Source organism: Helianthus annuus, chromosome 11, assembly GCF_002127325.2.
Source record: "Helianthus annuus cultivar XRQ/B chromosome 11, HanXRQr2.0-SUNRISE, whole genome shotgun sequence".
NCBI classification, from domain to species: domain Eukaryota; kingdom Viridiplantae; phylum Streptophyta; class Magnoliopsida; order Asterales; family Asteraceae; genus Helianthus; species Helianthus annuus.
In genome coordinates, this window is record NC_035443.2 from 32590395 (window position 1) to 32603287 (window position 12893).

Sequence of the window (12893 nt, forward strand, 5' to 3'; positions counted from 1 at the left end):
TGCGTTTTCAAATAAGACATTTCTATGTGTTTTCTGGTCATTGCGTTTTACAAATAAGTCATTTCTTTGTGTTTTTTGTACATTGCGTTTTAGAAAATGTCATTTTTTAGGTTTTTTTTTCATTGCGTTTTACGTGGTTTTTCTATTGCGTTTTACGCAACTGGGTTTAAATTTTTTTTTTTTAAATATAGCAATAGTATACTCGTTTTAAAGATAAAAAAACGCTCGTTTTTTTGGTGCAATTTTTATAAAAAAATAATGTCGTATGAAAGAGTTATTAACGTTTAAAAAATGGGGGGAATTAGAGGAGAGAGAAACTATTGGCTTGGATTGACTAGAATGCCCTTAAACAAACTCACGCGCCTCTTTTCTTCCTTTTAATTTCCCTGATTTAATCTTAGCCCTTGATTAACTTAATGGATGGTCAAGATCACTTCCTATCCTTCCTAGCCAAATAAACTTCCTATTGTATCTCCACCCTTTTGTACCATACACAATAACATTGTTGAACATTAACGTTAAGCCTTTGGATTGTATAGTAAGTCTTTGGTTTCTATTCAATGAATTTGACTCAACTATTATTAACATGATAGAAACTTATTCATCTTTTTATCGCGGCCATAATTAACAACACCAACACCAACAACCAATCCCCAGCACCACGATCAATGACCAATCTTATTCGTTTTTTTATCGTGACCATGATAAACAAACCAGGTTTTTTTTTCCAAACCAGTTCAAGGGTTAAATCAAATTGCGCTTGGGTCAAACTTGATCAAAACCAGTGGCTGTTTGATAACTTCGAAATGACTATGTGTTGAACCAGTAAGAGGTTTAAACCAGTAAGAGGTCTGAACCATGAAGAACCATTATAATTCTTAACCGTTCAGAGGTAAATGTATGACCAATTCAGATAAGAGATCTTAACCATTAAGAGGCATATGTTTAAATCATTCAGACATCTACAGGCAAAACAAACAGTCTGAACCGTTAGGTTGAACTGGTTTTGTTGGTAGCGGTTTAGTAATGGAGAAAACCGACTTGTAGGAACCGATCCGGGTAGGTTCTAACAGGTCGAACTGAAACTGGTTCGTGACTCAAATTAAATTATTATATAGAGTAAAATGCCCAAATAGTTCATGTGGTTTGCCAATATAAACCTTATAATGCTCCCATTTCTAAAATTACATGTGTTTGTTCACTTGTCACTAGGATAGTCCCCAACTAACTGGGCTTTAATTTTTCTAGTTAAATTGGTTGAAATGACTAAATTAACCTCATTGAAAAAAAAATGTTGAAATTGTATGTCCCTTGTTTTATTTTGAGTAAACTTCCGTTTTGCTCCCTGTTGGTTTGGTCACTTTAACGGTTTTGCCCCAAACCTTTAAAAATAGCCATTTTACTCTCTGATGTTTTGGTTTTGTTGCCAGTTTGAAAGAATGTCATTTTGAGATGAATGGCATATTGTGACTTCTTGGCCAGCTTATAACTTTTCAAGCTTCAAATAACCAATATACCCTTTATTTACCCTCTTATATCATACTGACTTATGAAAGAATGTCCATTTTAGTCATTTTACATCAATAAGTTAAGACAAACACTTTTTAAAAAACAACTTATTGACTTATTGGCTTTTCCCATCCCATAAACTAATTCAAACACTTTTTTTTAAAAACTCCTTTTCAAAAAGTCCTTTTTAACTCTAATAAGCTTAGCCAAACAAGCCCGAAGTAAAATATGGAGAACTAAAGATGAGGGAGAGGACCAAATAGGAAGTATAGTTTGGGTAGAAAGGATAGGAAGCAATGGGGTTGTGACATGTGGCAAAATTGAAAAATTAAGGGGAAGGGTGTTTTAGTCAATCTAATCTCATCTTCTCCCTTCCTCTTTCCCTAAAACTTCAAAACTCATCGTTTTCAAAAACCCTCCATCTTCAACTCTTTCTTCACTTTCTATTCAATAATCATTGCATCATAGTACGATTTTCGTCATCAATCAGTGATTCAAAGACTCAATCAATGTGTTCTTCAACTTTTTTTGAAGAAACCCAGTTTAATTTCATACAATTTCTCATTTTTTTCCCATGATTTTGAAGTGAATTACTCGATTCGTTCAATTCGATCGTTGATAAGTGTTTCTAACATTCAGTTTTGTCAATCTTTGAAGAAATTCAAAGAAATCGGCTTCGATCCGTGTAAGAAATTTTTGAATTGCTTTTTACAATCTGGTTTTTTGAATTACGTTATTGCGTTTTATAAAAGAATGAAAAAACACATTTTTGTGTTTTTAGTTCATTGCGTTTTAGAAACAAGACATTTCTTTGTTTTTATTCCATTGCGTTTTAGAGAAAAAAAAGACATTTTTTTGTGTTTTTAGCTAATTGTGTTTTAGAAAAAGAACATTTATTTGTGTTTTTAGTCTATTTCGTTTTAGAAACAAAACATTTCTTTGTGTTTTTAGTCTACTGCGTTTTATAACACAATAAAAAATAAATTTGTTTTATGCTTTTAATCCATTGTGTTTTATAACACAATGAAAAAATCACATCTTTTTTGTGTTTTTAGCCCATTACGTTTTAGACCTCGAGTGTACAGGAGTCGTGTTGGAACAGAAACATGACCATTTTAAAAAAGAAACATAACCATGGAAAACCTCATTGCGTCTTAGATCTAGAAGGTGAGGTATAGTAAACTGACATGATCATGTTGTTGTGAAAGCAAACCCAACCCATTGTGTTTTAGATCTTAGATTGTTTTAACATGATCATGTTAGTTTACTGTACCTCACCTTCCAGCTCTAAAACGCAATAAGGTTTCACATGGTTATGTTTCTTTTTGAAATTGTCGTGTTTCTGTTCCAACACCACTCCTATACACTCCAGGTCTAAAACATAATGGGCTAAAAACACAAAAAGATGTGATTTTTTCATTGTGTTATAAAACACAATGGATTAAAAGCATAAAGCAACATTATTTTTTACTGTGTTAGAAAATGCAATGGACTAAAAACACAAAGAAATGTTTTGTTTCTAAAACGAAATAGACAAAAAACACAAATAACTGTTCTTTAAGAACTAAACTGACATGATCATGTTAAAACAGAAACATGATCATGTTGTGAAACCCAACCATTGCATTTTAGACCTTAGACCTGAGACTAAAAGAACAAGATAACATGATCATGTTAAAACAAAACATGATAACACGATCATGTTAAAACAAAACATGACCATATTGTTGTGAAAGCCAGCATTTTAGACTTAGAATTATTGCGTTTTAGACCTAAGGTAACTGACATGATCATGTTAAAATAGAAACATGATCATGTTGTGAAACCCAAAGTTATGTTTTAGACCTGCAGTAACATGATCATGTGAAGCTGTACACTAAAATGACCATGATCATGTTAACATGATCTTGTTGTTGTGAAAGCCAACTAGCGTTTTAGACCTATTGCATTTTAGACCTAGAAATAGGAGGTAACTGACATGATCATGTTAAAACAAAAACATGGTCATCTTAAACCCAATTGCATTTTAGACCTGGAAGAGGTGAGGTAAGTTATGTTAAAGAACTTGATCATGATCATGCTAAAATAGACAGTAATTCGTAGACAATTCAGCTAACTGCGCTAGCCCAACTAACTTCACCAGTTAGCAGCTAGCGTAGTTCGGGTAATTATGCAACACTAAATACCCCCAAAGCACTCAGTGCGCCAAAGTACCCGTAACTTATTGGTACTTGTACTGATTTAGCCTATTTGGTAACCGTACGGGTACTAGTACCAGTACAAGAGTACTAGTACCAAACTCAATGGAATGTTAGAAAAAAAAAGTTGTTCTAAAGAGGTACCATGGTTGCAAAAGTCGCTAGGCGCTTCTTAGTCGGTCGACTGGGGAGTTGAGTATCACACCCCAATCGATGGCGGAAACATCGGGGTGCGCCACTAAGCGTTCAGATTGCTCAAAAGTTTCCATAACACTAAATATTTCAATATAGATTAATCCATTACATAATAATCGTCTAAAGCACCAACCACGAGATGTCAAATTACATAACGATCAAACATTGTTCAAAGTTTCTAAGTTAGCTACGATGGGTTTCTAGGAAGCATCCTAGCAATTTTTCTTGTTTCCTCAGCTACTATCAACCTGCAACATGTATTAAAATATCAACAAAAATGTTGGCAAGTATACAAGTTTGACTACGTAGTAGTATAATAGTTTAAAAGTTTCAAAAACTCATATCCAGCATAAACACATAAAATAAGTTTCACCAGGCTATTAAACGTAGTCCAAGTGATAGCCCAAGTTTCCAATGCGTTAACCACTTTCCCAAGACTCAAGGAAAGCAACATAGACTCCTCCTAACAATACCCCAAAGACTAACGGGGAGGTGCATTACCCCTATAGCGCTACCATTGTTAAGGCGGGACTACACACAAGGATTAAACGTTTACATAGCATAAAAAGTCTCAAGTCTCAAAAGTATCAAGTTTCATGTTCACAGCGGATATAGTAAGTTTCAAATAGTTTCAAGTGTCATGTGTCAAGTTTATAGAATACATGTTGCATCCCAAAAGTGTTAAAATAAAAAGGGATCGAGTATACTCACAGTGGGTGTTAAGTATCGATACCTACTATTGGATTGAAGGGAGTGCTGAGATTAGCCTGATTATAGTTTAACAGATAAGCGTCGGACAGAATAGTAGATTCGTGCAAAGTGTCGGATAGGTTCCCTGATCGGATGGCCATCCGGACGGATGGTCATCCGGTCGGATGACCTGATGGATTAGACGGATCACCATTCGATCGGATGGTCATCCGGATGGATGACCATTCGATCCGGATGGATGACCATTCGATCGAATGGTCATTCGATCGGTAGGTGAGTTTCCAAAATGTATCAACTTTTGAAGTTTTCGTTGTAGTATAAATCTAAGTCGTTCAATCGGATGGTCATCCGATCGGATGACCGTTCGGTCGGATGACTGTTCGAGTGTAAGTTTTATAGTTTAAAGTTTTCATTCAAATAGTTTAAGTGTTGAAGGTTATAAGGGACATGTCGCTCGGTCGGATGACCATTCGATCTGATGGTCGTCCGATCGGATGGTCATTCGACTAATGTGATCTTGTTCCTTTTGCAACCTTCGTAAAGTTTCTAAGTTTGAGTTTAACAGAGACAACATGGTAACGTATCAAGAAAACGGAAACCCACTAAGGTTCATGTAACATTCCCATTTTTATCATATAAGAATTTTAGGTTTGTTTAAATTTATTGACCACTAGTAACTAGTAACTAGTTTTATTTTTAATATAATTACTGAACCCAAATAGTTTAAAAAACTATTTTATATATAATTGGTTGAAATATTATACTAGTTAATTGGCCTGTATATGGGTGACCTTTTTAATAAAATAAAAGTCTATAAAAACTTATATTATTAGACAGGTATATTACGGGTAAGTTGACTGTAAGAAATATGAAGTACCTAGACGGGCCCAGGAACCGTCTAATAATTAAATTATAAAAAAATACAATATATTTGAACCTACTCTGTTTTTAATGAAACTTGGTTCAAAAAGATTATTCTCGTTCTAATGACATATTCATTATTTTCTAGGACGTCATATTTTAGAAGTTATAAGCGCCAAATAAGTGAAGCAGTTAAATTAATTATAAAATATAAATAATAATATAATAATAATAATAAAGTAAATATAAGAATTCTTTGGATTCCATACGTGTAATGACCTCTAGATCAAGTGGTGGAGGGATTGCATTTCTCTTGAGAGATGCAGGTTCGACTCCCACTTGGTGCAGAGTGAGGCACTGGTGGGCAATGATAGGAGACCTAGGGAAACCTAGGTTGGATCCTTGAGCCAAACGGGTTTTACCGGTAATTTCACTGTCGTGCCTACGGGCGGGTGGGTTACCGGGTTTTCCCCGGAATTGGTGGTGAACTCGGGTTACTCTCGGAGTACTCCGTTTGTCCAGTGGGTGCCCCAAGAGTGCTCGGGATTGAGTTTGTTGGCCGTTCAAAAAAAAAAAGAATGGAAATGAAATTCCACATTCCACATTTAATGAAATGAAGTACGTGTGAGTGTATGGAACAATACATGTATGAGTGTGGCGTGATTTTGAAGCAGTATGACAACTATAAATAGTAACACTACACTCATAATTTACTCACCCCTTTCTTCTACTTTATGTCTCACCTCTTTTATGGCATTCCCATAATACTATTTTTTTATTTTATTTTTTTCTATAATAATAATAAAGTCATGCCCCGTTTTAAGTGTTTTAACTCCCGATCACCGCTACCCTTTCCGATTGATCTGAGCTCCATAACACATGTCAAGGCTCTGCCTGACTAAGTTCGTTGGGGTTCTGTCTCGTGACATAGGGACAAGGTTAAATTAGGGGTACTATACTTAACACGAGTGCAATTATATATATATATATATATATATATATATATATATATATATATATATATATATATATATAAATATCTCATGAGTTATACCCAAGATTTATACCAAGAGGCTTTCTACTTGAACCCTAAAGTTACAAAGTGAGTCCATTCTCTTTTCTCACTGTTTTATTCCCTTTTTGTGATATAATTATATTCAAAAATGTCCCAAATTGATCCATAAGTAAAAACCCGGACCCCTGAAACCCCAATCCATATGAAAAATCAAGATTCCTGGTGCTCAGGCGGGCCGCGTAAAGAATAGGCAGAAGGTCACGCGGGCCGCGTCAACATGTGTTTGACCGGATAAGCGTTCCCAGGCCACGTGGCATCCACCTGGCACACCTACTGATGACCCAGCAACCCTACGCGTAGACTAGGCGGCTATGCGGGTCGCGTAAGGATCGAGCAAGGGCTCACGCGGGCCGCGTGAGACCCAAATTTCTGCTATAAATAGGACAGGCTATGAGCATTCCTCTGATGTCAAAACCAAAACTAAAAAACGAAGTTTGGCTGCTCAAATTCGAAATTTACTTTTAATATAGCGAGACGCTGCTACGATACAGGGTATTAACTCAATCGCTGCTGTGATTCAATATCCGATCGATTGAAACTATCCGATGAATGTTTAAGTGCTGCTCAAACCCGGGTTATACTTTGTCATTCGTCGTGATTCCGACAGGATGTTTGAGTGTCGCCCGAACTCGGGCTATACTCTGTCATTCGTTGCGAATCCGCTGGATGTTTAAGTATCGCACTTTGTCATTCGTTGTGAGGTTTTAATCTCGTGAGCTTATCGTAAAAGTTGTATTCAGTTACTTACCTAGTTTCGTGTGCATTATTGTTTAAATTAGGTTATCAGGCTTATCAGTAGGCTAAACTCTACCCCATACACATACAATCAAAGTGGATGCTAATTCTCAGAAGAATTTGAATCAGGAAGCTTGTTAAATCAATACTGCATGCTCATAATGTGAGTTGTTCTCTTTTTATCAAAATGTTTTATAAAAACCTAAATGTTCTCCAGTTATAATTACAGGGATTAAGTTTTTGTAATCTTCAATTACTGCCGGTATGTGGGGTTTTGTATACATTACTTGATACCCGTCACCATTGGACAACGAGTTAGCCAATGGGTGATCTGACCATAGTCACAGATACAGTCGAGTGACAAATACCGATTTGGGGTAATTGGTTGATAGAAACATTGTATAAAAATGAATGAACTCACCAGTATTTCCTGCTGACCAAATCTTTTTAAAACGCATTTCAGGTAATTACTGTAGATTGGAATAAGGGTGATGATGCGGCACCAACAAGGCTTATAGAAGTGGCTCCTTTTATCAATTAAATTAAATTAAGAAAAGTTGTTTTATGCAATCGGATTTATTCTATATTAAAGGTACCTTTCAAAATATGGTTTTATCCCATCTATTTAATAAATAAAATCCGGTGTTTTCTAAACTCTGATATTTTCCTAACTCACGGTCCTGATGAAATTTCCGCTGCAATGTTTTCAAAAATAACTACCGGTACCACTTGGCTGCCCGCGGCTCCCGATCCTGTCCAGGGTGGGGTCGGGGGTCGTGACAGTTCAGCTCGTCTGATCGAATGGGAATCACCCCGTTTGATCGGACGGCTGTTCTTGGCTGGGTTTCATGTCTGACCCGTAATCCGGTCATCTTCTCCGGTGGGAATCCGTTATTGAGCCGACTCCAGAATAAGGAACAAGTCCTTGGCCTGTTTTGGTCCTAGGCACCACCAATTTGAGTAGAATGTTGAAGAAAGTTTGAAGAAAACATGAATTTAACTGGAAAAGGTTAGATTTTTTTAGATTTGCAGTAAATCGTGTGGAAATCCCATAGATATGGACTAAACCTTGGTTGAATGTCATCACACAACCGTTTGTACAACAACCATGATGACGTCACCTTCCAAGTGCCTAAATCTTGGTCATTTCACGATGGAAATCAGTGTTTTGTTGGTGAAAAAGATGAGAAAGTGAGTAAAGATGATAGTTGTACAAGAATCAGGTGGAAAACTTACAAGAATCGCTTGAAAATGGAGGAAAAGTGTCTTAGAAGGAGAGTGTGTGCGTCTGGTCGGAGGAGCATGTCACATCAGTGAAGAATGATGTGACAGCTCGTATTTATAGTGCAAGAGGGAAAGTAAGGCGGTGCAAGGAAGCTGGGTCGGATGGCTATTCGGTCGAATGGCCCTCCGATCGGATGGTCATCCGATCGGATGTCCATTCGGACAGTCCAATCCGTTTAGCTACTTTTTTCTGTCTTTGGTTTGTTTTGTGAGTTAGGTTAAGAGTTGCGTTGCGTGTTATTGGGTAATATCGTCTCGTGACAAGATCATAACTATCACAAAAGTCTCCATAAGCTAACTAATAAGTGTCAAGTTTCAAGTTTCCCGTTCCATAAGTTTCAAGAGTCTCGCTCAACAAGTATCAAGAGTCAAGTATCAAGTCTCTAGTTTCAAGAATCAAGTATCTAGTATTAAGCATCAAGTTTAAAGCTTCAATATTCATATCAAGCATCGAGAGAGAAGATTCTGGATTCAAAGTTTCATAAGATTCAAGTATCATAAAGAATCAAGTTTCACGAAGTTTCACATAGTGTAAAGTTTCATATAGTATAGGGACTAAACTTGTCAATTGTTGAAAGTCTAGGGACACCGGGCGTTACAGTCTCCCCTCCTTTAGGAGATTTCGTCCCTGAAATCTAAGAGGAAGACTGCTCGAAGAGCTGCGGATACTTGGTCTTCATTTCACTCTCGAGTTCCCAAGTGAATTCGGCGCCACGCTTCCCTTCCCTTCCCATCGAACCTTGACTATGGAAATTTTGTTGCGCCTCAATCACTTGACACCTCGATCCATGATTTCGACCGGTTTCCCCACAAAGTGTAAAGCTTCATTTATTTGTAAGTCTTTGAGGGGAACTTGAAGTTCCTCGTCGGCTAAACATTTCCTGATATTAGATACGTGGAACACCGGATGTACATTGTTAAGTTCCTGTGGAAAATCGAGTCGGTACGCCACCTTGCCAATCCTTTCGAGTATCGTGAAAGGACCTACATAGCGAGGAGCAAGCTTTCCCTTCTTAACAAAGCGAACTACTCCCTTCCAGGGAGATACCTTGAGCAGCACTCGATCCCCAACATCAAATTCCAGAGGCTTACGCCTTTTATTAGCATAGCTCTTTTGTCTACTCCTAGCCTTGATCAAGTTATCACGGATCTGAAGAATCTTATCCATTGTCTCTTGAATGATTTCAGGGCCAGTAAGTTGCTAGTCACCAACCTCATGCCAACTAAGAGGAGATCGGCACTTGCGACCATATAAAGCTTCGAAAGGAGCCATCTGAATACTTGAATGATAGTTGTTGTTGTACGAGAACTCAATCAATGGTAAATGTACATCCCAGTTAGCACCAAAGTCGATGACACAGGAACGAAGCATATCCTCTAGGGTCTGGATGGTACGTTCGGTCTGTCCATCCGTTTGAGGATAAAAAGCCGTACTAAGATACAAATGAGAACCCATAGCGGATTGAAACGTGTGCCAAAGACGGGAAGTGAAACGACCATCACGGTCAGAGATTATGTCAAGTGGTATGCCATGGCGGCATATAATCTCACCAGTATAGATTCAAGCAAGTTTCTCCACTTTGAAATCTTCGCGAATAGGAAGAAAGTGGGCTGATTTAGTCAAACGGTCAATGATTACCCAAATACTATCATAACCAGCAGGTGTACGGGGTAGTTTAGTTATAAAGTCTATAGCGATACTATCCCATTTCCAAACAGGGATTTCGGGTTGTTCAAGAAGACCTGAAGGACGTTGATGTTCAGCCTTTACCTTCGTGCACGTAAGGCACCTAGAGACGTACGCAGTAATATCCTTCTTCATACCAGGCCAATAAGTCATACGCAAGTCATGGTACATTCTTATCAGCACCTGGATGGGTAGAGTATCGAGATTTGTGAGCCTCATTCATAATGAGTACACGAAGATTGTCGCGATCTAGCACCCAAATGCAATTGAGATAGTACTGAAGTCCATCAGACTTAGTTTCGAGTTAATCAACAGAAGCACCTCGTACTTCAACGATTAGACTACCTTCGTTAGCTGACGAATATTGAGCTTCGTGGATACAAGCATGAAGGTCACTAGAGATGTGGAAGCATCGGATAGTATTAACATGAGTCTTACGACTAAGAGCATCGGCAACGACATTCGCTTTGCCAGGATGATAGCGAATTTCGCAGTCGTAGTCGTTAAGCAATTACACCCAACACCTCTGTCGCATGTTCAGTTCCTTTTGGTTAAAGATATGTTGTAGGCTCTTATGGTCAGTGAAAACCACACACTTAGTTCCACATAGGTAGTGTCATCAAATCTTTAATGTAAATACAACTGCACCAAGCTCCAGATCGTGAGTAGTATAGTTTTTCTCATGTATTTTGAGTTGATGGGAGGCATAAGCAATAACCTTGTCCCGCTGCATGAGCACACAGCCCAAGCCACGGTTCGAGGCATCACAATATACCACGAAGTCGTTGTTCCCATCTGGGAGGGCGAGTACAGGAGCGTTACACAGAAGAGTCTTAAGAGTCTGAAAAGATTCTTCTTGCTCAGGACCCCAAGCAAAAGGTTTCTCTTTCTGAGTCAACGAAGTGAGAGGAACGGCGATCTTGGAAAAGTTTGAGATGAATCGGCGGTAGTAACACGCCAATCCTAGGAAGGAACGAATCTCAGATGCAGATTTAGGCGTACTCCAATTTTTCACAGCTTCGATTTTAGAAGGGTCAACATGAATACCTTGATTACTAACAACGTGCCCTAGAAATTGTACTTCATCAATCCAAAACTCACACTTAGAGAATTTAGCGTATAAGCGTTCACCACGTAAAAGTTCTAGCATCAAGCATAAATGACGTTCATGATCAGCTCTAGTTTTCGAATAAATAAGAATATCATCAATAAAGACTATCACAAAATGATCCAAGTAGGGTTTACAAACACGATTCATAAGATCCATGAACACAACGGGTGCGTTGGTCAAGCCAAAAGGCATAACCACGAACTCGTAGTGCCCATAACGAGTGCGAAACGCAGTTTTGGAGATATCAACTTCGAGAACACGGAGTTGATGATAACCAGATTGAAGGTCGATTTTTGAGAAACAGGACGCGCCTTGTAGTTGGTCGAATAAATCATCGATACGAGGGAGGGGATAACGATTCTTAATGGTGAGTTTGTTAAGCTCGCGGTAGTCGATACACATACGAAATGAACCATCTTTCTTCTTGACGAATAGCACAGGAGCACCCCACGGAGAGGTACTTGTACGAATGAATCCCTTGTCGAGCAGTTCTTGTAGTTGACTGGATTGTTCTTGCATCTCGGAAGGTGCAAGTCGGTAGGGAGCCTTGGCGACAGGAGTCGAACCAAGTATGAGATCAATACGAAATTCAACAGTTCGAGGAGGAGGAAGACCAGGAAGATCTTCAGGAAAGACGTCAGGGAAATCACACACTACTGGAACATCGCTTATGTTCTTTCTCTTGTCCTTTTGTTCCACTACGTAGGCCAAGAAGGCAAAGTTTTGTTTTCGTAAGCACTTGTTCGCTTGAGTGCATGACATCAACTTCAGTCCTCTAGAAGGTCGGTCTCCATAGACGTGCAAAATATCACCGGACGGGAGAGGAAGACGAACAAATTTCTCGTGACAAGCAATCTCAGCATGATTCTTGTGCAACCAATCCATGCCGATTATGACATCAAAACTACCCAGTTGCATGGGTATTAGATCAATAATCGACGTGGTCATTAAGAGTCAAGGAACAACCACCAAGGATAGAATCAACTAGAATATACTTTCCATTGGCAATCTCGACCGAAAAAGACTTAGGTAGCTTAGAGCGTGCACAGTTTAACAAAGATTCAAATTCTACGGACACAAAGCTTCTATCGGCACCAGTATCAAATAGTATCGAAGCGTAAAGATTATTGACGAGAAACGTACCATTAACGACGTCATTGTCGTTACGAGCCTGATTAGCATTAATGTTGAACGCTCGTCCTCGAGCGGCTGGCTGTTGCTCCTGGTTTAGCTGAGGGCACTGGTTGCGAAAATGATTAGTGTCTCCACACTTGTTGCATGCACGAACAGCGTTGACTGACCTCGAATTCTACGGAGGAGCTGGTAAAGCTGCGTGAGCTGGCGCTTGCTGGGCTTGGTTGGCTTGACAGCAGTAGGGAGTCGTGTGACCATAGCGGTTGCAATTGGTACACAGACGGCAAGTAGAGGTAGCAGGATGATGAAAATTACAAGTAGCACACTTGGGATGAACTCCAGTGTACGACTTCTTGATCTCTAGAGCAGGAGGGTTAGCAACAGCAGTGGTAG